Source organism: Aphis gossypii, chromosome 1 (assembly GCF_020184175.1).
Source record: "Aphis gossypii isolate Hap1 chromosome 1, ASM2018417v2, whole genome shotgun sequence".
NCBI lineage: Eukaryota > Metazoa > Arthropoda > Insecta > Hemiptera > Aphididae > Aphis > Aphis gossypii.
In genome coordinates, this window is record NC_065530.1 from 67,607,350 (window position 1) to 67,633,014 (window position 25,665).

General features: G+C 22.9%; 1 protein-coding gene across 2 annotated transcripts in view; it reads right to left on the reverse strand.

Moving 5' to 3' along the window:
* The window catches only part of LOC114132083 (dopamine receptor 1-like), a 205,350-nt gene that overhangs the window by 141,629 nt on the left and 38,056 nt on the right, over nt 1-25,665 (reverse strand). Inside the window, exon 2 of one of the 2 annotated variants that reach the window (XM_050209268.1) lies at nt 1,914-1,968. The exons of the other annotated variant lie outside the window; for it this stretch is intronic. The gene's annotated coding sequence lies outside the window, so the exon portion shown is untranslated. The remainder of the gene's footprint in view (nt 1-1,913; nt 1,969-25,665) is intronic. 2 annotated transcript variants of the gene reach the window in all.

The following is a 25,665-nucleotide window of genomic DNA, read 5'->3' on the forward strand; positions in this document are numbered from 1 at the left end:
ACAAAAAAATACCAGGACTAATCCCCTCATCGAAGTATTAGTGTACCAAAGGTCAATGATGGTATTGTTTTTATATTTATAAAAGAGAGAGTTTAATGTTAACATTAAATTGATTGAAAAATACATGGTGTTTTAAATGTTCTCAACAAAATATACTAAACGAAGATTAAAACTTATATTTTTTTTATCTATTTTGAAGTACAGTTGAGCATAAATATTTTTTTTTCGTTATTACTATTGTCAATAATAAACTTCGCCTAAAAATATATAGAATAATCGAATCCATCTATAAATTATTTATCATATTTGTATTTGTTTATAAAAATGTGAACAAAAATGCTTTAAATAGTATTTATTATAAATTATATACCACTTAGTAAATTACATTTAGTAATTAACAACTTAAAAAACTTTTTTAAAATTAATTTACAACATTTAAAACCACTTTCTATGTTATTTTATTTCAACACATTTCGTTAATTTTTTAAACATTAATCCTCGAATATATGAACCGTTTGAAAAAAAATTAGTATTTTCAGACAACTGAATAATTAAATCAATGTTACAATTATATTATAAACTACGAAGACTAATTGTTTAAAATACGTTAAATAGAACTTTCCATATTCTTCTAAAACTTAATTAAAACATGCAAACACAATTAGAATAGAATATTATATGATATATTTACAAATGTTAACTTTACATTAATCAAAAAGTATTCTCCAAGTGAAGTTAAATATGTTTATAGGTTATAATATATTCTACAATTCATTTATTTATACTCTTCGTTTGTTTCTATTTTTTTCTAGTTGTTATAGTTACTTTAAATTTAAAAAGAAGATTCATTCATAATAAACATTAAATTATCACATTTAACAATAGACATTTATAACATGAAAGATTTTTTATGTTAAAAATTCTAATATAATTAAATATTAGCTATTACATAACAATTAATTTTTAATTTTCCACAAATATTTTAATTAATCTCAATGTCAATATTGTTTAGTAAATGTATCAAATAAGAATTAGTTTTTAGTTTTATATTATATTTTAACACATAAATGAATTAGAATACATTGTATAATATAATATTGTAATAACATAATATGTATTATATATTATCTTAATAAATAATAAAACAGTGATTTGAAAAATGAAATTAGTTTAGTATAGAAATATAAAAAATATCCGTTTTTATACTTAATCACGTTGTTATATCTGTCAAAAATATGCCTTATTTTCTCATATCAAAATACAGATTCATATATTTTTTAACCATTAAAAATATAATTCCCTCATTTCATTATATTCCTTGCCTCAACATTTCGTATCTGGTATCATAATTGATACAATTAATCACATTCTCTCTGTTTTATTTTGTCTATTGCAATATTTTAAAAACCCTTTTATTTGACAATATTATAATATTTCTTATACATAATGATATGTACTAATTTCTTGAAAAGCTTACAATTTACAACAATCTCCGCGCTAATCAAAACTTGTTTGAAAATTATTTATCTCAAATATCTTTGTCTTAAGTAATAATACTTATATTTTGTTTTAAGTAGATTCATCTCATCCTAACCATTATCCTGATCCTGCCACTCAACGACGCAACGTAAGTTCTCGTCCATCTTATTTCATCTTGCGGTATTCCCTAAAGCTGTTATTACATTCAAATACTTCCCGGTATGTCCAACATTAAAATATTAAATCAAGATTTCATTATTTCTTCTCGAAATGCTTTTAACGTTAATACTGTTGCAAGCCATATTATCTACTGTTTATTAAAAACATTATATTAGTAGGTATTTAAATACCTACGTATAATATGTGTTTATTACTCATTTGTAATTTGTATGTCTTAATTATCCAATTCATAATTAATACACTGAAATACTTACAACGTATTCTTTAATATTTCTCTACTATTTCATCAATATGTCACTCATTGTTTACCTGAAATAAAAATATAATTATTATTTATATTTAATTATAAACATTATTAATGCAGTATATTCGAACATTGGTGCATAAAAGTAATATTGAAAGTCACATAATATACGCTTTCAATATTTATAGTGTACGAATTGTTTATATAACATAAAATTAATGATACTATTATTATTTACGTAAATATGTAAGCTTATTTATAAATAAAACACTAAATTCCTTGACACTGACATATGCACACCATACGGGTTTTCCGCAACTCTTCCATTTTTTTTTTTTTTTTTTGTATCCACTTTAGTACCAACATATAAAGATTACATTTTTTAGTGTCTTTTAAATCTTTTTATACATATCATTATCATCCGTATATTATTATTTTCAATGAACTTATTTTTTTTTAAATGTTTATTTTAAATCCTAAATGAAATGATAAATGTATTGATTACAACATTTTCGATTTTTAAATTTCATTAAATTTATTATGCTTAAAATGTTTTTTTTATAGTAAAAAAATACCTCGATCATTGATATAAATGGTAATTTTTCGATTTATTTGATACTTTAGGCAGTAAGGAGTAATTTTTAAAAACTTTTCTAAATAACAAAAACAACTAAAAACAAATTATGGAAAACCAAAAGATTAATATACAATAATTTAATACACTACACAACAAAATCGAATTTGTTATTTTGTTAATAACTATAGATATTTGACATTTTCATAAAATATATAAATTATTGTATAAAATGTTGATTATTTTTAACATGTTTATACCAAAAATCCATCATGCAGTTTTACAGTATGTACTTACTTGTATGATGTCAATAATGACTAATAATATTACAATGATTATTATTACACATAAGATATATGTGATTTATTTGTTACAAAAATTAGTTTAAAAAAGTTTAAAACTGTTGTATATTATTAATCAAAATTAATTAATAACAGAAATATAAATACGTAAGAAAAATACGGAAGAAAAATCCTTAGAAATATAGGTCTTAGCTCATCAATAATTATAATAATAATAAGTTTATTTCCATCAATAAACAATACAATATAATAATATTAAAATAAGCTTAATTTTAAAATTGATGGATTTCCTCAAAATCCGAAGGCTGTGCTAGAGGAGAGAGTTCCATTAATAATATTATGTAGTTGAAAGAAATTTTAACTATAATATAAGAATTATAACAGATCAACTTATTTGAACAATTAAATGAGAAAATAAATTAAATTTCCTAAAATAAAGTTTTACACATTGGAATTTTTTTGAAACAAAATCGTTTTTCGCCATAGATAATCTATTTATCACATCCATTACAGTGACCAACGCAAAGACGGTTACACTCGACCAATACCATACAACATAGAAACTTCCCTAATTTTGTATTACCTATTTAACACTTTTATATGGTTGGTGTGAAATCAGATGATTAAAAATCAATTTAAAGCACTATTATATTAATATTATGTTTATTTTTATCGACCAGTATAAAAAAAAAAATAAAACAACGCTGATCTTGATGGGAGTTTGTTATGTAACGATTATTTTTTGATTACATTCTATCTTATTCCATCATGATGGGCGATCGTGTAGTTTCGTAAAATTATGTTCCATCAGTTTAATGAAGTCTTGCAGCCATACTGAGCGAAAGCAAATAGATTGGGTTTAATGATAGCAATATAGATCTTCTAACGTTAGTCGTTCAAAATTAAAAATTATGCAACTATAACAAAATTTATTTTTAGTTAAGAACTACAAAATTCCAGTGTTATTATTTTTTACTATAGAATAATAAATCGATTTATTAATACAAATAAGAAAATTAAAATCAAATAATATACAACTATTAGCAAATTTAAGACATATTTATTTTTACATTTTTTAAATACGTAATTTAAAAAATAAGTGCAACATGTAATTGTACACTTAATTGACATGTTTATTTTTTTATACTAGTTGGTAGTAACGAGTTAAATAAGTTTAATCGGTTTTAAAGTTTAATCATATCATGGAATCAAACATAAAATATCGTTGAAAAGAAACTTTATATGCTATAACTTGTCTTATGTTTCTACTCTGTTATTATATGGTTTGGTCGTTAGTAATGCAACAAATAAAACAAAATTGATAATATATAATATCTAAAATTATAAAATATACTCTATGTTCTACAAATTGTCATGGTCTATCAATATATTAAAGTAATTTAATTTAAATTTTGAACTAAAAATATTAATCGTTATACACAATAAATATAATTCAATACAAGCTTTTATTTTTTTATTTGAATATAATTTTGTAGTTTGTCTTACAAATCATTATTAGCTTGAAATATTGCACAACAATTGCAAAAAAAAAATATATATTTTATATTTATGTTATATTATAGTTTAGATTTAATACAGATTAATTCTATCGGTATGTTATTAGTGATATATAATAAAATACATAACTGTATATCTAAGTAACTATTGTAATGATTTAATTTAAGATTTAATAATATTAAGTTTAGTTTTAAGTTATCTTTAGTTATTTAATTTATCATTTTCAACTAAATTAAATGTATTTTTTTTAATTAAGCATACAATTAATAAGTAAAAATCAATAAATTAGACATAATACATTTTAATTATAATAAATTGAGAAAATATATATAAAATTCGGATAAAAGCCATAGTTTCAAACAATTTTAAATATGGTCGAGTAAAGTGATAAATGACGGATTTTTGTGACTAAAATTGATGGAAATACATAATACTGACATTTGTACACAGATACACAAATCATATAATACATCTGCATTTGCTGTATGTAATTTTAAACTATTGGATACAGTCTAATCAATTTAGCATTTCAATATTTCAAATACATAATCATTAGATGGAAATCAAAAATCAAAATAATACCGAATAATACATAAAATGTTCGTAAATCTCAATATGTACTCAGGAAACAATAAAATGCATATTATTATATTTGATGTATAATTCAAAATGTCATAATTCAACTTTATTGAAGTGGATAATTTATTTTTGATATATAACATAAACTATTTTAGAAAAAAGATTTTATCGATGATATACATTGAGAAATGACCGACTTTAGATTTTCCTCGTATAAAAAATTCATAAACAATAATATAAAGTAGTTTCCATGATGAATATTTAATCTCAAATTGCCGTAAAATTTTAAAATGTTCCTTTTCTAAATTCACTATTTTATAGTATCATAAAACAAATCACAAATTTTTATTGTATTTCAGTAATCAATAACTGAATGTTACATTTTTTCATACCGCTTGATTTTGTCTAAACCTAAACATACCAAACAGTATTATAATTAATTTATCCAAACTAAACACAACAATCTTACGCATAGGCATGAATAAACTAACACTGTCGGGCTTTTTGCCATTTAGTGTTTAAGTAAATATTATTTTATACGGTCACATCTTAACAGTGAACCTTAATGTATATTTGTTCAATCCATCCAATTAGACCCGACTCAGAGTCAAAGGACTGGAAACTAAATTTACAATTTCAAAACATGTTATCGCTTTGTGACAAGTTAAAAGTAACATCTTTTTATGTTATATGTTACTGCGTCAATCCAAAGGTGAATTTTAGGTTTTTACGAATAAGGCAATTTCCTATCAATCTACGATTTTTGATTTTCGCGTCCGACATAAAAATGTATTTAGTTAATTTTTTTATGTGACATGTAACCATTTTCCTCGACAATACCAAACATTCCCGAGAGTAAGACTATGTCGGACGTAATAACCTACCTAACATAGAAAACATATATATTTTTGATAATAATAATAACTTAGAAAATAATCGTTATAATTATTATTTATGAAGTTAAGATAACAATTTTATTGTTGTTCGGCAATCATAATCAAAATAATGTTTAATAAATATTTTAAACATAAAAACTGGAATTTTTATATCTAATTCTTATATTTTATAATATTTATTTTTACATAACTATTTTGAAACATTAAAAACTATATTTTAAGCCATGTTAAGCCAACAAGTGCCAGTAACTGTAACTAACCGGGTATACCCTACAACACAAGCTTGCTTTTAGGACAGTATCATCCTATATTATTTTTTTTATTTTAATCTATAATTTTAATGAAAAATACTACCTATTAATAACATATTATCATAATTACATTTGAAATATTTTACACGATTATAATATACGTCAATAATAATACAACATTCACATTGCAAGACATTACGTATATGCGCCTATTCAAATAATATGTATGGTCGTATTACAGGTGGAATATTCTTTAAATGAAATACAAATTAATGAGACGCACTAATAATTAATGTTCATAAACCTTAACAATTTCCCAAAATGAGTTTCTAGATGAAAAGTCACACGATCCATCAAGGGAAGTTTTCAATTTTCGATACATACATTTCTATTTAATAAACTTATATGTATATATTTTCCATCTCATTTGAATCATATATGTATTATTTTATTATTATATTGTTTTGTATACATTTATTTAATAATTCAAATGTTACTCATTATAAATTTAAATAGAACATCCAATATAAACGTTTATATGCAACATAATAGATGACATTGTTACTGGACCAATAATAGTTATCTAAAATTTAAAAATAATGGAATGAAGAAAAAGGAAATTCATTAATATATTGTGTGCTATAATTTTTTATTACGTTTAGATCGTTTGGATGTGTTTTTTATTTTATTTTTTTTTTAATGAATAGCGGGTGGCAAATTTACGACACCAATCGTGGGTTTAAGGGTGGCAGTAGTTTTTTAATTATTTATAACCAGCGTTCGATAGGGAACAATGTAATAAATTGTGATAACACATGCAAACCGGATGCTACCGTAAATGAATGAAATTCATTTTCTAAATAAAAGTCCTGTACCACCTATCAATAACAAACAAGCAACAATATAATACATTTTTTTTTTTTTAAATAACTAAGTAATGTATTAAACATTTTCAAAAAAAAAGTAATATTATAAAATAGGTGATGTATAAGAATGTTATTTATCAAAAGCATATTTAACTTTAACTATAACTCATACTTTAAAATACAAAACAATACACAGTACGTTATAATTATCATAATAAATCATGCATTTATCTTTTTATCTTTATTTAAAAATCAAAATAAAGACAACAATTTAATGTCATAACATATTATTAGAAACCCTATTTTTCTAAACAATACATCGTAATACTTGTTAACAATAATTGTTTTGGACAATATTGGATTTCCGTGATTTCACTTTATTTATATTCTACCCTCCACTCACAAAGCTAATCATGTCCATTGGCCACGATAACGTGCGTGATATTTGTTCTCAACTTTACTGTTCCTACGGTGTAGGTAATACTATGTACCTTGTTACTTCTTAATTAGTTTTTAGAACCATGGAATTCCTCTTAACCATATCGGTTAAATTTCAGTAAGTTTGCGGTCAGTTTCTGACTTTAGATTAATAATTATGTCACTGGCATATAATATACTCAATGTTATCTGTAGATTCATACTGAATATTTAATTATCTTTCTATCTCTGAAACTTGTTTTACCACAAACTCCATTGCTGTATGAATCACACAAAAGATAAAATATCAACATCTTTCAGGCCTATAACTACACAAATCTTTTCAACTCTCTATCAATATTATAGGTATCAAGCTTGCATTTCTCAATGACATATTTACTATAGAATGAAATAAGGTTTTTTTCGTTATTAAATGGTTAATTCATTACCTATTACGTCACAGTATATAGTATTAGAAATATATCATTCATAAAATTCTTAATTATTTTTCATTAGCTGATTAAAAAACTTGTTTTTCACAAAAAATATAGTCTAATATAGATTTTTTATTGAATTTGGCTTACGACCATATTCCCTAGAAAAATCCTATACACGATTGTTGTGTAAAATATTCTATAATACTTTATAGAACAATAAAAAGTATCTACAATAACTTTCTAATTTCTAATTAAGATAAAAGTATTTTCTTGTATATTGAAAACAGTAGTAAGATATGTCATAATTTCGATGGCAATTCTATTCACCAGATATGCATAATATTTTTCTAAATCTCAATAACAAAAAAATCGTCCGTAAAGATTCTCTAATTTCCTTTAAAATACTTTTTTTACTTCAAGCTGTTATTTTCAAACATTAATAGTAGTTATAGTACTATCCTTTGGTTAATTTGGTTCAAAAACTCTACAGTAAAAAATCATTGATTTAATTACCCAATGACCTTTTTTCATTATCTTTTTTTCTCTTTTAGTAATTCATTTTGTCTTACAACAATTTTATTTGAATGTGCTTTTTCACTGGAAGAGGATTTTGTCTCTGGACCCATTTTTAATAGTTTTAATGTGATTCTCTTCTCATTTCCTATCGTATCTTTCATCTTCTTGCTTTCTTTAGTTTATCAAATGCCGTTTATAGCAATTTTCGTTTATTTATTACATTTTGTTTATAATAATCATTTTTTCTAACCAATATGTAATGCTTTTCTAATATTTAATAACATATTTTTCATTTAAAAAAATTATGTATTAAATTAAGTTAATTAATTTTATTGTTAAAAATTTAGCAGTGTGTTCTAAGTCAAAAATTCAAACTGTGGTACGCAAAAGACTAAAAATATTAACCATATAACTAAACTTTGCCAGGGAAAAATGAACAAATATATAATATGGGGGTATGTGTATCTCAGTTTTAGTCCATCACTGTTCACTGAAAAATAGACATCGGTATAGGTACTTCGCTTTGTGAACTAATTCGACCAATATGGACAATCCACTTGTGGTGGATTGGATACAGTACATGGTATATTTTAAAATATGGTTCAAATAAATTTTTAAACTTCCTCGAAATATTAAGAACAATCTTCGATTCATCCATCAATTCTGTACAAACATAAGGACTTGACTTCTTGTTGTATGTTTAAAGAACATACGATAAATGGAATAAAATATATTGTATTTTAAAAAAAAAAAAACAGTATATTTGGCAATTAACATATAGCATACTAAAATCAAAATATTTCATTATTTACGTAATTATAATGATTAATAATAATCAGATTATATTTTTGTATTAGTTATAATAAAATACTAAAACATACGTACAACAATTATTACTGCACAGCAATTAATAAGAACCGTTTGAATATTATTTCCGATTAAAGAGCATTAAAATGACTTCTATTTTCAAGTCATTTTTAAAAAATTAAAACACTGAAAAAATACATATTTATTATTCATTTTAGTCGTTCATTTATTAACAGCTTTTTTAAATTACTTTTTTTCTAAAAGTGAAGAAGATTACAAATACATAGAATAATAAACATGAATTACCACGTAGAATAAAGTTTACAGCCCTTTTAGGATAACGTAAAAAAAAAAAAATAAAGGATATCTATATAAACTTGTTCTTAACAATATTTATCCAGCTTAATTTAAATGTTAAATATATGAAATTCAATACACAATTCAAAATTTACTTAAGGATGTCGAAACCGAACCGTTTTTACTTTTGTGAACAAAAACTTTCCTTACTTACAGAAAAAACTATCACGCCTCATCAATAGTCAGATATTGATCATTTTTATTTATTAAAATGTAGGTACGTTTCTTGCATTAGACTCCCATTAAAAAATCTAAAAGTAGGTAATGGCTCTGCTGTATAGTTGGAATTGAGTATACCTTGTCATTAAAAAGGTCACTGGTAATGTATAAATAATAATATTTGAATTCAATAATAAATCATTTACATACGAAAAACGATTCCAAGTGGAAAAGGTCTGTCAGCCTATTATCATTTGATTATACTGCTATTAACTATTATATTAATTTATTTTACTATTAGTGATTTAATAAAAATTAAAAATAGATATGCACCAGTAAAAATGAACCTAAATATTTTGAAAATGTTATTGTTTATGTAAAATATAATAGTTTAGGTATATGTATAAATTTTAAGTAATTAAAAAAAATATTCTTTAATTACAACAAAATAACTACAATTTTTATTCCTAAGTAATTTAAATATCTAATTATATCCAAATTTGAACTTAAAATGTCTATAAAATATTTATACATTATTAAGATATTGGTTACAGTATGAACTACCTACTTATGAGAAACCTTTATTTTTGGCTTAAAAAAAATAATAATAATATTTAAGAAAAAAAAACTAAAATAAAAAGTATAAAATGTCTGTAAATAGCTCGTCAAAAAAATTCAAAATTACATACTATACTTAGAAATTGATAACATATATATATATATATATATATATAATTTACCAGTTGGAAATTTCAAGTTTCTACAGTAATTCGTTTTTAAATTAAATCATGAAAAATAATAGATTTTGTCAAAAATTGATTTTACCTTAAATTATCAAAACAAATATAAGGTATTTTCAATATTAATCATATGAAACTCTCAATTATAGATCCAATATTCTATTAAAAGTTACTCTTAAATTAAATGGATAAATCGTTTTTCTACAACTTATCGTTTATGAAGACAAAAAAAAAACGCAGAAATTGTACAAACAATACATTCATTGCTCCATTCAAAATTTAAAAAACTATTTTCAAAAGTCGTTATAAATATCTACATCTCATGAACTGTTGTATTCTGTAATATATTTTCTAGAATTCTTTAATGTTAATTCAAAAATAAGTGTTCAAAGAATTCTGTATATTTTTTCCTCTAACAAATAAAATAAATATATATGAAAATGTGACTATTTTACTATTCATGATTATTTTTCCCATAAATTCGTTTTCAATTGTTAAAATGATTTTATTTCATTTTCTCAGGCCTATTGTAGCACCACTTCACGTAACTAAAAATCGTCTAGATTTTTATACTTAAATAAATTGTTTTTTCCGATACTCTTAATATTCTAACATAATATTGAACGTATTTTATTTTTGATATTTCTTAATTTTTTTTTTTTTTTTTTTATTAATATTATTTAAAATAACAATAAGACAAGTCCTTTTAATAATGTATTAATAATATTATTAATTCCCACCACTTATTTCTGAAAGTTATAAGCTAGCCAGAGAATTTAATAAACTACTATAAAATAAATCAGGAAATTATTTCAGCTGAAAACATCATTACTAATACCTAATAAATAATAAAAATATCCTGTTCTTGAACCTCTCCACCGTCTCCGTTTACAATCATGTTTCTTATTACACACGCAAAACGTTATTCAATTGAATTATTTTATTTCATACCAATAATAATCTATTTAATATATTCTAATGTATGTGCATTACTAATGTCTTTAAAATCTGGAAATATTAAACATTTTACGTATTATTTTATGACTTTGTTAATTCATTGGCTTAACAGTGGATAATGTATAATATGTATAATTATTACATTCGATAGTTATTATAAGTGTATTATAATATAATGAATGCATAACACTTTCACATTACATTTATTCAGACTTGAGTAATATTCTGAATGTTTTTAAATACTATTTTTCAAAGTATTTATTACAGTATATTGAATAATTTTTGGAAATATTTCAAATACCTACTTTTAAACGTTAAATCATATTTATTTAATTATCTCATTATTTTTACGTAAAAATCACATTTAAGTATACTCAAATTTTAAATATTTTATTTTATTTTATTTAATAATAATATTATATTATTTTGTTTTCTACTATTTTTTACACTATACAGAGAAACATTAATGTGATTTCAATTAAATATTGATACATTTTTTATTTTTATATTTTTTTATATATACAGATAACATAAAAGCTGTGACAGAAACCACTGATTAACTGGCTGATATAATTAATTAACTTTAATTTTTTATATTTTTGAATATTTGATGATTATTATTATTTGTTAGATGATTGTTAATTGTGTATTTAAAATTAAAAAATAAATTAGCATATCAGTCACTTATTGTTACACCTTGTATAATACAAATAACAAATATACAAACACCAATAAATGTATTAATATTATAACTTTAATATTTTGTGTACTATAAAAATACAGTACTAAATGTCAATAATTTCTACATCAATTATTGTGAGTATAGGTAATTCTTCATTATTAAGTTTTATGAAAAAATGTATTTATTCATGAAACTTAATAATATTTTAACAAATCACAATATTACAGTTTGAATTGATATAATTTATAACTAATACGTATGTCGTATGTGTATATGATTATCAATAATTATATTAACCTTTTCATTTATAAATATCGAATTAAAATAATAATAATTTAATAAAATATGAACTATTATTTTTGTTATCAAAATTTGCTAAAAAAAAATATTCGGAATACTATTTGTGAAGTTTTCCAAATATTTAGAGAATAATATTATCATAAAGTATTCGAATATATATTTTAAATAATTTTTTTTAAGTATTTGGTTTATTATTTATATGTAATCGAAATAATTCTAAAAAGTATTTTACCCAAGTCTGCAGTTTTATTAAGTTTTATACAATATTAGGTATGTAGTTTAAAATACATTATTTGAATAAACCTAACTTAATTACAACATATTGAGATGCTGAAAAAGTGTACCTACGACAATTGACAAAGGTGCAGCTAAATTGATTACTCTAGACGCCGTGTAACGTTATTTTTACTATTGAAATACATAAAATAAGAATAAAAAAAATTCCATATATCTTATGTGATACCGGGAATATAGTGTTTATTGTTTTATTGCAAATAAAAAAACCTGTAAATTAAGATTTCGATTCACTAAGAACAAATTATTATACTTAAATCATTACATACTGCTTTAATTATGATATAATAAAATATTAATATAATATCTAACCATTATAATTAATAACAATCTAGGCTTAACTGTAATAAATCCAAACTTGAAAAACTTTTCAAATATATATTTTTTAACATAACATAATAGTATATTTAAAAAAAATAAACTTTAAAATAAGTAAACAAAACATACGTGGATATGTCATAAACTCATAACTTAGACTTGAAAATTAATGCTTTTAAATAGTACTAAATGTGTTTCAAAAATATGCATTTATTTATTTATTTAGTTTTTTTTTTTTTTTTAAGTTAATAGGTAAGGAATCATAGTTTGTCTGAATAAGCATGACCACAAAAGTTTTATACACTCAATAAAATATTAGAGATCCCAGAATATTTTTTGCTAATTTTGTAGTGAAAAATATCCATAATTGGTATAATAAAGATCAAAGATAATTTAGAACATAAGCTCTACAATATAAAATAAATAAATACACCTATTACTAACTGTGTATTATCTACTTACATATGAATAAACCCTCTAAATAGAAATTTATACTTTTCGTCCATAAAGATTTGGATATCATAATTATAATGGTAGGTAATAATATATTATAATATTTTGAAGTTGCTATTCTGACCCACACAATTTATTACCTATCCATAAAACAATTTATTTTGTGTTTTCTAGCATTTCTCTTCTTTCTAATATAGAAATACTAATGTAATTTCATTGGCCCTACGGGAACCTTTAATTTTATCTCACATAAAATCTGATGACTAATTATTTTTACTGTGTTCGATTGTTATATTTAAGACCCGTAATTGCCTCAAATGAAAAGGTTAACAAACATTCACGTGTAGCAATTTAAAAAAAAAAACTTAAGATCTCTATCGGCTGTAATTTTACACAATATTATTATTCGTAAACGTGTCATAATATATTATATTATATATTATATATAATCACAAATTATGTAAATTTTAATTATATTTTTTCTAATTTCATTTTAATATCATTCATTAATCATTAATTATGTAATTTCACTGTTCAATTTATTAACAATACCTCAAAATATAGGTAACACAGTTTCCACATGTAATACTGTAACCGACCAAACCGATATTAATTTCCAAAATAAATAGTAATCTGCTGATATTTCAATAAAAAAAAAAAAATAAACAATATAAATAAATTACATTAATTCCATTGAAAATGCTTACAATCATAATATATGTATTAAATCAATGAAGTATTTTACTACATAAGAGAAAGATAATATTATATTATAATTATATATGTTCAATAATATAAAGTGTATCATCGATGGCGTCATTAACACTTTATGTATAAAGGAAGATATTATGGAGCTACCCAATATTCACAAATAAAATAACGTGTCTAATAGATAGTGTCTATGTATAATTTTTTTTATTGTAAAATAAATTATATTGATATTATTTTACGATATAAATGTAACAGGTTATTAAATTTTTTGTTACTTAACCTATAACTTCCAATAATAAATACTCTACTCTTATAATATTAAACTACCTTTCCAATAATAGGAGACAATTGCATACCATATAATATTATAATATGCATTTTGTTACGTATGTGCCGAAACCTAAAAAAAAAAAAACCATTAAACTTTACCTATTGTATAATGCTATTTAATCACGCTGTAAAAAAATTAACATATCTTATTCAATGATGATAGTGAAGTATCAAAATATGTTTACACCCTAACAAAATAATTAGCCATCCACCTAAAATTGTTTGAGTCAATTAACCCAAAAATATATCTTTAAGACGCCACAATGTATCATAAACAATGAGACTGAAGTTTAAAGTTTAACCATCTACGATGTGAAACAAATAATTAATGTAATATAATAAATTTATCACTACTCTAAACACAAGACATAATTACTTTTGTCTGATTAATGTTAAAAAATTTTAAATAAAATAATCTTAACTTATAAATAGTATATTATAGTTATTACAACAGTTACTACTTCTATAGTTGTACCATGCTATATTATTTTATATTAATATAACTTATTACACTATTATCTTTTTTTTCATTATGCTACTTAAAAAATGTAACAAGTATAACTTAATAAAAAATATTTTGAATTAAGTACCATAATCTCTTTTTATATAAAGGCTAGATTTTTTTGATGAATTTAAAACCGATTCAGGTATATTTTTTAAATATTTTAATAATGATAATATTCATAAAATCTATTTCCCTACAATTTTAAACAGTGAACTAAAATCTAACTGGCATAACATTATTTTTTAAATCCTTTCTTTTATTATTTATAGGATTTGTTTAACAGATATGTTGGTCATAAAGCCTACGATGTTTCAATTAATTTGTAGTTGCTAGCTGTCACATAACAATATGTGTCCACCAAGTTACAGCGGGCTGCCACATTTCTATATATTTTTTAATACGGTTCGTTTTTTTTTTTGTGCTTTACAAAAGATAAATATAATTACACCGTGGCGTATAGAAGTAATTTCTGAGTCAACTATAGCATAATATTTTGCTATAAGATTAGACAATTATATAAAGCTTAAAAAAATGGTTTCAATCGATGTACTTTACCACAGATTTTTAAAAATTTATGATAACAAAATATTGATAAATTAAACAATAAAAACAAATTATATAATAAAGACAATATTACTTTAAAAAATTATTGCTTAAAATTAACTGTAATAATAATAACAACAAATTCATATTCAACTGATTTTTTTGTCACGAACGTTATTTCTAAAACCATCGCTTCTTTTAACTTTTTCCACGAGACCCTCGATTTAAAATATAATTTAAAAAAAATTAGGAATTAATTACATTACGCGTGACCACCAGTAGCCAAATGACGTACTGTTATGGATAATGCTGACTAAGCTGACATTATCAAAACGCCACGGCCGCGGGCACTCCGGCTACAACAATGTTTATAAATACAATATCATTGTTGGCGAGATAAAAATAGAAACACGAATTTTAGAATTATATGTTTCCGTTGAATCGTACTTTAGATAGATATCAATGATAAGTGATAACATTTTAAGAAATACACATTGATTTTTTATAAGGTTGACAAAAATACATTATTAAATTACCACCAGCAACCAACGTATTAATTTTTAAAAGATTTTTTTTATTTTTATAAAAGTAAATAAAACCAATTCCGAAATGTAATTTTAATTAAAAAAAACACTTCTATCTTGATAGTATATATTGGTTATATTGTGAAATAAAACAGAAATAAACAACGTTAATATTCTAAAGACTTAAGTAAATGAAGTATTCAATTTGCATAATTTAATCTTAACATTTTATAGAAAAAATATAATGTTTTTAGCTATTTCTATTCATTCGTATCATAAAATCTTTATTAAATAAAAAATTAAATTTTGAATATAAGTTTATAACTAAAGATGTTTAAAAATGAGTATTAAACAGTCAAAATAGTTCATCTCCTCTTGCTTCATATAGTTCACATTTTATTTCATTTTATTTAGATGGAGTTTATATATTCATATTTTTACTGTGAACTTATTAATGTTTCTTTGAAAATATAATACGTCCAAACCTAAAACTTTATCCAATATGTGTCATATGTCAACTTTCGTATTACATATTTTCACTGTATGGCATTAATACCGTATATCAGCTGTAAGAAAACAAAGCAGTTATTAAAATCAAAGGCGCATAAAATGTACACTCTTGTAAAGTATATTTATAAAAAATAGGGAGCATTGCCCATACATGAAAATGTAAACGAAAATTATGAATCAATAAGGATAAGAACATACATATATTATATTGAAACTATTGTATAATATTATAGTGAAATATATGTATGGGCACGTTTACAAAGAATCTTATACGATTTTTATGCTTAATGTATTTTACTACATAATAGATTTTACATAAAAAAAAAAAATAATAATAATAATAATAGCTCTTTAAAAAGAGAAACAATTTTAACGTTTTCAAATATTTTTTTATCTTGACCATTTCACAAATAAGTCTATCATATAAAAAAATATGTATTTTCTAATCCAATCATTTACACAATTGCTACTTATTAATTTGTATTATATTTTTTATCTATATAAACGACCATTCAATATATTATATAAAATTATAATAGTAATAATAATTTCCATAACTACAAATTTCTAAAATGTATGAGTTATAACATACATTTTTTTTATTTAAATAATTAATAATTAATTATATTTTTCCGTGGTAAAATGTTAATTTACTGTAAAAATAAATATTCAAATAACACAAACATTTATGAAGTTTAGAATATAAACTCTGTACTCTCAGCATAAGCATATGCTTATAAAGAGTAAGTATCATCTTCTAATCTAAGAAATTACTAATATATATATATATTATATTATAGTCAAAATAATGTTTTAAAAAAATCAAAAATTAAAAAGAAATCAAGGATAAATTAAATCATTTCAAACTTGACTTATTTTAAAGTGAATATATCTCACGTTTCATTAGGTAATTAATTATTGAAATATTTATACTAAAACTGTATAGTTTAATTTTATATTTTTAAATAAAACTATCGTGCAGGATTTTCCGAAAAAAGTTCAACTATTATCTAAAATATTATAATTAATAAAATTTTTGATTTTGATGGTAATAAATGTAAGGGAAATTTAGTTACCAACCAACCTCGTTGCTATTCACAATGAAGTGAAAGTAAGTAGTTAATTTTTAAATGGAGTCAAATTAATTTTTAATGGTTTTTGCGTACTAATAGTGTATTAATCATAATTTGTCAACAACCATTCGATAGAAAGTCTCACAAAAAGTGTACACTACTCATATTGATAAATAATAATTCAACACTCATATCGAATACAGATTATAAATGCTTCTATTTTTTTAATAGAGAAAATCCCTACTTTTTAATCCTTAAACTTCTTGAGTTATATATATTTATTCATATTTATTATATATTATATATATTTTGTCAATTTTACAATATTTTATGTAGTTATGTACCTAGTTCAATATTATTAATATCCCTACTAAGTTGGAACTTTTTACATGACGTTCTTTTAAGTTTTGTTTTCAGTTTCTAATCATAGATACCACATTGATTTATTATTATTTTTCTTCATCATTCATAAAGATAATGTTTATACTCTGCTATCAATAATTAAACTATTTATTTTAATAACATATGTAAGTACTAAATTTGCATAATATTTTTTTTTCTTTGGCACAATACTATTTTGCACCTGTTTAGTAAAAAGAAAATTGGTGTGATAAATGTGTTGGTTATCAATAATAATTATTGATTAAATATAAACTTTTTTTTATAGATATAAATAATTAATTTAAATATACCTCATATATTGCTGACTTCTAAGTTCTGATAAACTAACTATACTCTGCACAACATTAATAGATAGAGGTATATAATGGCCCATAGATCTATTAAAATTAAATCAACTTCTATACAATAATTTTATTTGCATTTGATCAGTCTTTTTTTAAATCTTAATTTATAATTTTTGGGCTCTATTGATTTTTTTAACAACTTAAAGGCTCCACAAGCAATAATAATAAATTGGATACCACATGATCTATACATTCCAGTAAATTACTTATTATTATAAGTATAATACAGACTTTCAACTGAGTTAGCAAAATAATTTTAACAACAAATTATACGCCAAGCATGGTATCGATTCTATTAGTTAAATGTTTAAAAGGTCCTACAAAATACGAAATAAAATGTTTCATACATAAACAAATATTATAGCTATATTAATAACGATAAGTGTCTTTTTCAAGTATATAGTAGGTATGTATATTATTCAGACGTTAAACAAGGGAAACAAACATTTTCCAATACAGAGATAAATGCCCTCAAAATGTATGTTTATTTTTCATATTTTGACAACACGATGGCCTCGTTTTTTCGTCACATCCTGCAGCGGTCGTCATATTTTTTATTTTTCATTTTTTTTTTTTTTTTATATCCAATTTCTTACTACTCCGATCCCTATCCTACTCACTCAGACACCCCGATCGCTGAAGGCTCCATTCATATTTAAATTATCGCATTATAACTACGTGCATGTATACATTGTGAGCAACCCTCGAGTGTTGAATGCATCGGAAATGGGAAAATGTCTATAAACCCCGTTTTCAATATCGTCTTCCCGCTGTCCCATTTTGTTCCCATCTCCCTCCCCCTCGATACCCGGACAAACGTCGTCGGACTACATACTATCCCTGAGACCTATTTCGGGGACAAGATGATCCCCCGGCAAAACACTAAATCGTACACTCTGCACACGCGCGTCCGCATAATAATAATATCATAAATGTATAATATAATAGTTGCATTCCGGGATTGAAATCGTCTAAAATATTGCCCTATTAAGAAAATTAGATACTTTTTTATGAAAAAAAATGCATATTTAATTCTACGAGTGTGCATAATACAATCATACAATCGTTTAATTCGATATTGTGATATTGTTAACAATTAATATATTATACAATATTATACCTTTATATTTATGACTTGAAATATATTTTCCAACAAACGTTTTATTTTATTTTTTCTTAAGAATTCTCACGTTATGAAAAGATAATATGATAGCGTAAAAAAAGGTTTACTTGTAACCGTAATAATAATGTCATCTTGTCATAATGCTGTCATCTTGTTATCTTTTTACTCAAGATACACACAGTTTGATATTCGAAAATCTCAAGTACATTATAACATTATTAGCTTATATAGTATTTGTAATAATATATACTTTATTGAAATGCCTTTTTGCTTCACTCTATAAATATAAAATAAATTATATTTTAATTAATTTTTGTCAAAATATATTACTTATGACATTTTTGTTTTTAAATATTATTATATATTTTTATATTTAAATTGTGTTATGGTTAATTATATAAATTATTTTATTTTAAAGTGTGAACTTTATCACTCATTTGTTTTTAAAAGTAATTAATATTTATATGAAAATTGCAGACACAAGATAAACAGTAAAAATGGTGTAGTTTACATTGTTCAAATCTTATTAGTATGGCGTAAATTATAAAAACGTAAAAATATCTTTCAAATTATTTTTGTAAATAATAAACAAAACAAATATTTCAAACTTGAAGAGTATAAAAAACCATATAAAAATAAAAAATATAAGTATGTATAGTTATAGTTATAGGTATTATAGTTCGTTTCAGTGTTAATAATTTTTAGCTTTTAAATAAACATATTGTTTTGCACAAAAATGAAATTTCACATGCATTTTTAAAACTGATTTATTCTAGTGATAAAACATTTTCATAATGCAGGATGAAGATATAGTTTTTGTTTTTGTTTTTTAAGCACCTCAACCCTTTGTTTTCTGAAGACTTGTACAAAAATCATTAATTATCGCATCATAGTTTGTTTTCGTAAAATATTCAGAACTAATGATATGAATATAAATGTACTGTAATTAATTGCTTGATCGACGATCGTAAAATGGATTCATTCCGGTAGTCACACACGGCTTTTGTCCAAAACTAATGGTTAAGAGAGATATTGATGCTTTGGTTTAAAATCAAATATATAATAACAATGCATTTAACTTAATGAATTTTGAATAAAATATTTCCATTTTTAAAACACATAAAATGACAAAAGCGCTTCATTAATTTAAATCATTTAATAAAATATGATATATAATATATAATATATATATATGCCACAAGAAAATGTATTACCGATATTTCATAATTATTTTTAAATTATTTGTAAATGAATACTTTTTTTTGAGAATTATATTTTTTTTTCTTAATATGTTTAATAACTGAATATTATTAAAATGAAGGGTCAATTTTAAAACATTGACGAGAACTTAAATTTTGAATACCAGCAGATAAAACAAACTAGAGAGTACAAAATGAATGACATAAAAACTGAAAACAAAACAAGCAAAACAAAAGTGTCAAAATATGAAATAATTGCTATAAAGTATTTGATGATTTTATTTATTGAACATTTTTACATTTTTAACTTAAAATATATAACCATAGTTGTAACTTATAATTAATATATTTAAAAGCTTCAAAATCAAAATGTATTAATGATTTAATAATATTTGAAGATGCACTGTAAATCTTTTAGTGATATCTTCAACTTTTTACTTTCTTATGTTTTACTTAAGTTTGTGTAGTTTTGAAATTTCTAAATGAAAAGTGAAGTATCTAAAGATTATTTAATTATATTTAACTATGTAATATTGTCTAATAAGAAAACTTACCTATTGATAATGGCGCTTTTCTTTGTTTAAATGCTAAAAAAATCATCAATCACAAAACTTGATATTAAACACAATTTTGGTCTTTAGATGTCTATCAGAGCTTAATACTCAAATTTAATTCAAATATGAAATGTTAATCATAACTTAATGTTAATTTTATTTTGATTAAGTTAGAACTCAACGATCAATAAATAATGTAAATTAGTAAGACATTTGACTCTTACTGCTATTATAATTTTTTGATCAAAATATAATCATCTTCGTAGTAACCTTTAAAATGTTCTTGTCTATGGCCTACGTGTAAATAATAAAATACTTCTCTGAACTACGTTAAATCTATTCAAAAACTGATAAACCTTATACTTCATTAATAAAACTAATATTCTTAAGAATAAACTTATATAATTAATAAGTACTTTAAGAAAATGTATAATTAAAATTATAAATTCTATTGCAAAAATCAATATTTTAATATCATACAAGTTAATCACATTTAATTTGAAGCAATATAACTCAATATAAGGTTTAATAAAGATAGTATAATTTTTAAAAAGTGTCTAAAGATGATTGGAGTACTTAGATACTAGACATTCTTTATTAGCAGTAATATTTTTATTCTCAAAATGTATTTGATTAAATTTACTAACATCATTTTATTGAACAATAAACATGAATAAATTACTATGTATTAATATGATAATCTATTTATTATTTTTGTTATTAAATAGGTTTATACCAAAAAATATATGCATAAACTTAATACAACATTTTAGTCCTAATTCATAACAATTATGGGTTGCAATATTGTTTGAATTAAGATCACTATAATAATTACACCTATACATGATTGATAATGCATTTGTATCAATATTATGTTTTTATAACATTTTGAAAACAACAAATTGATTTTTGTTACATATACATAATATATAATATATGTATATTTATTTTTATATTATACTCGACACTCGTACATAAATAAAAACTGATAATTTGTAAAAAAAAATAATTTATCACACAATATGTATACTTTAATTGCATGACATGCTCCTATTTTTTGAAATGAATATAAAGGTTATAAAAATTATTAATAATGAAAATAAAGCTAAAACTGCATTTAAAATGGTTACAGATAATTATATAAAATAAAAAAAACCTAATATACATATAACAATATAACAATACGAGTACACAATATAATATCATAATATAAATGTTAAATGTTAAATTGTTTAATCAGTAAAAAGTTTTTTTTTTTTTTTAATTAGTCTTTATTTCGGTTTGACGACTTGGCCATTAGCGTTACATAAATTGTCATTATTATAATTACATATATGTATTGTTAAAAATTTGTATATATGAATGAAAAATATAAAATCAAACTTTGATTAAGTTGAAAAGTTTTAACAGATAGTAATAAGTCATATAGAAATATCTACTTATATTATTATGGAACATCATTTTTTAAGTATAAAATATTAATCCAAGTATAGTAGTTATTTGGAATATTTTATAATATATAGGTATTAAACATAGACCATTATTGTAGCTAAGAATACTAAAAGTGAGTGTAAAAGTTTATATTATGAATTTTTTTCAACAGATCAGATAATTTAATAAATAGACAAATGTTACAAAAAAATCAAGTTATTAGCTAATTAATGATCAATAAAACTATCACGTATTCGCGTCAAATCAATACATCAAAATATAATCCAAGCAACGATAAGCAACAGGTAATTATATGTATATAATATCATGTAAGTGTAGGAATCATCGCTCTTTAAATTTGAGATTGGAATAGAGTATATTTAGCTAGTAATATGCAAGAGTTAGTATTTCGTAAAAACTAGAAGTACATAATAATAATAATTATTAATATCTAACATGCTAAAATTAGTCAAAAAAAAATCAATGTTATTTATCCATAGATGTAGATAGCCTTATAGGCTAGGAATGTCTTATTATAATTAAATAAAAAAAAAAAAAAAAAAAAATTAACATCTAAATTCTAAATTAATCACGTGACAAGTTTAGTACGCGTTAAAAATAATATTAATTTAGATGTATATATTTAATATATAGGTACTTCATTTACTGATAAGGTTTTGCAATAAAACTTTAGATACTCTAGGTATCAAACTCTCATCACTTTTTTAAAAGACGTTATGTATGTAAGTATGTTAATTGTTTATGATTCGTTGTAATTTCTAGTTCAAAATACGTTTTAGAATAAACGTCATTATTGTAACTTGTAACACTATATTATAGTTTTAATCCAAGCAATAATTCGTTATATAAAATTTGTAACGTCAAGTTTTTGAAAATTGTTTAGTACCTACCTAACTAATCTAACGTTTTAATATCATAATATCCCCGAACGTGCTGTTCTATGGTTTTCGGTAACTTTTACATTTACAAAAAAACTTTATTTTCGTAGTGACCATCATAAATTACAACCAACAGAAAACACCTGGAGGCCAGTGGCTGACGTGGAATGCTTTCCTATAGTCACACCGACAGGGTTTTTGACCCAATTGACCCGCCTAAAACGTTTGGTTAAGGTGTCGTGAACGGTTTTCCTAAATGTCCGGTACGTGCCTCCGATTTGCCCACTATACGTTCAAATGCATAGAAGTATATTGACATTTCATTCCATAAACAAACCCTTTCCTAGCTTACCTATATACATGTATATACCTTCGCCATACAATACAAATTCATTTAAATGTCCATCAAAACGATCGCTCAAAATGTATTGGTAACATATAAAATGAAAAACGTTAATATAACGTTAGTATTTACGTTCACCTATATTTTTATTGGGTACTTAAATTAATTTTAATTTTAACTACTACCTAGAAATATATTGAACGTGACAAAATATAACAGTAAATTGTTAAATTATACTGATTTGAAATAGGTTATTTATTTATACTTTTGTCATTTTTTTATAAACCACAAATTTAGTATACTTAATATACAATATAATATTACGGTAGGTACATAAGTGTTTTATTACAATCGTATCATTTAAAACTAATACAGTAAATCCTTTATGAAAAACAACTCCTTGAACAGCCATAATATTATAGCCGTTATAAGCCATAATGGTTGGTACCTACATCAGACTAAAATATAAAATACATATAGTCATGACAACACAAAATCGTGGCATTAATTATTTTGTGTTACGATCATTAGTACAATTACTTTTGATATAATATGTATAATGTACACCACTTTATGCATGTAATATGGTTACATAATATTCGTGATGTTTGTTTACTAAATTATTTAAAACCACATAGCATAATATATGGGAAGAAAATTATGTTGTTTATAAAATATACAACTTGCGATAAATAATTTAAAGGTTTAAGTTAAACAAGACAATTTTAAATATGCTTTTAAAGTATGTGTGTAAGCTATAATTATAAAGAAATAGCAGTGTATAAACACACATTTTACCAAGCATAAAAATGCTAACACACTCGGTATTAACGGGAATAGAAATTCAAGAAATGAGAACATTTGATAAGATTTAATAAAGTAGAAAAATGATGGAAGGTACCAAAAATAAGACATTTACAAGAAATATAATATATTTAATATAAAAGGAAATACAGTCTTTTTTCTTTCTTTTTTACTATACAACGATGTAAGTAAGCAAATATTGTCGTTTTAGTCGTATAAAGACTTTAAAATAAATATAAAAATATCACCAAGCTCACGTAATCGAAAAATATATATCTAATTGTCGTATATTTTTCAATTTCGTATTCTTATAATGAAATATATATATACATATATTTTTAATATCTTAAATTGTGTATATAATAATTTTACAGCTTTGGTGATAATTTGTTTTAAAATATTAATATCGAATAAAATCAATAGAATAAATTTACAAAAATAATTATAACTGAAATGAAGTATCCTTAATCACTTGTACACTTAAACAGATAACCAAGAACTTGGTCAAAGTCAATAACTCTTTAAGTTAAATAATTCAAAAGAAAAATGTATCTACAATATTGTTAGTAATAAAATACTGAGTTGTGCAGAATAAATAAATTTAATAGTATTTTATCAAAAAATAAATTATCTAAATGATGAATCGATGAAAAGCTATATGTCTGTAATAAGTATTCCAATGATCGTCAAAAATGAAATACACAACTTAACATCGTCGTTATATTATATGTATAATAATAATAATAAACACAATCTAATAATATATGTATACACAATAAATAATAATTGTATGGTTTTTAATATTACTGTAGATGGAGATGGTTATTAAAATTTTTTTTCACTAAGAGCCTACATTCATATAGTTTTTATTAATTTAAAATGATGTACGAGTGTCGAGTACATCGTACACAGTGTAGGTATATATTATGTGTACTATTTTACCTAAACGCGTTTGTACATAGACTTTAAAGTAATATTGTTGATGGATTGTTTTACCCTAAACTTCACGTTGACTGATAACATTGTGCATTATGCCCCGTAAGA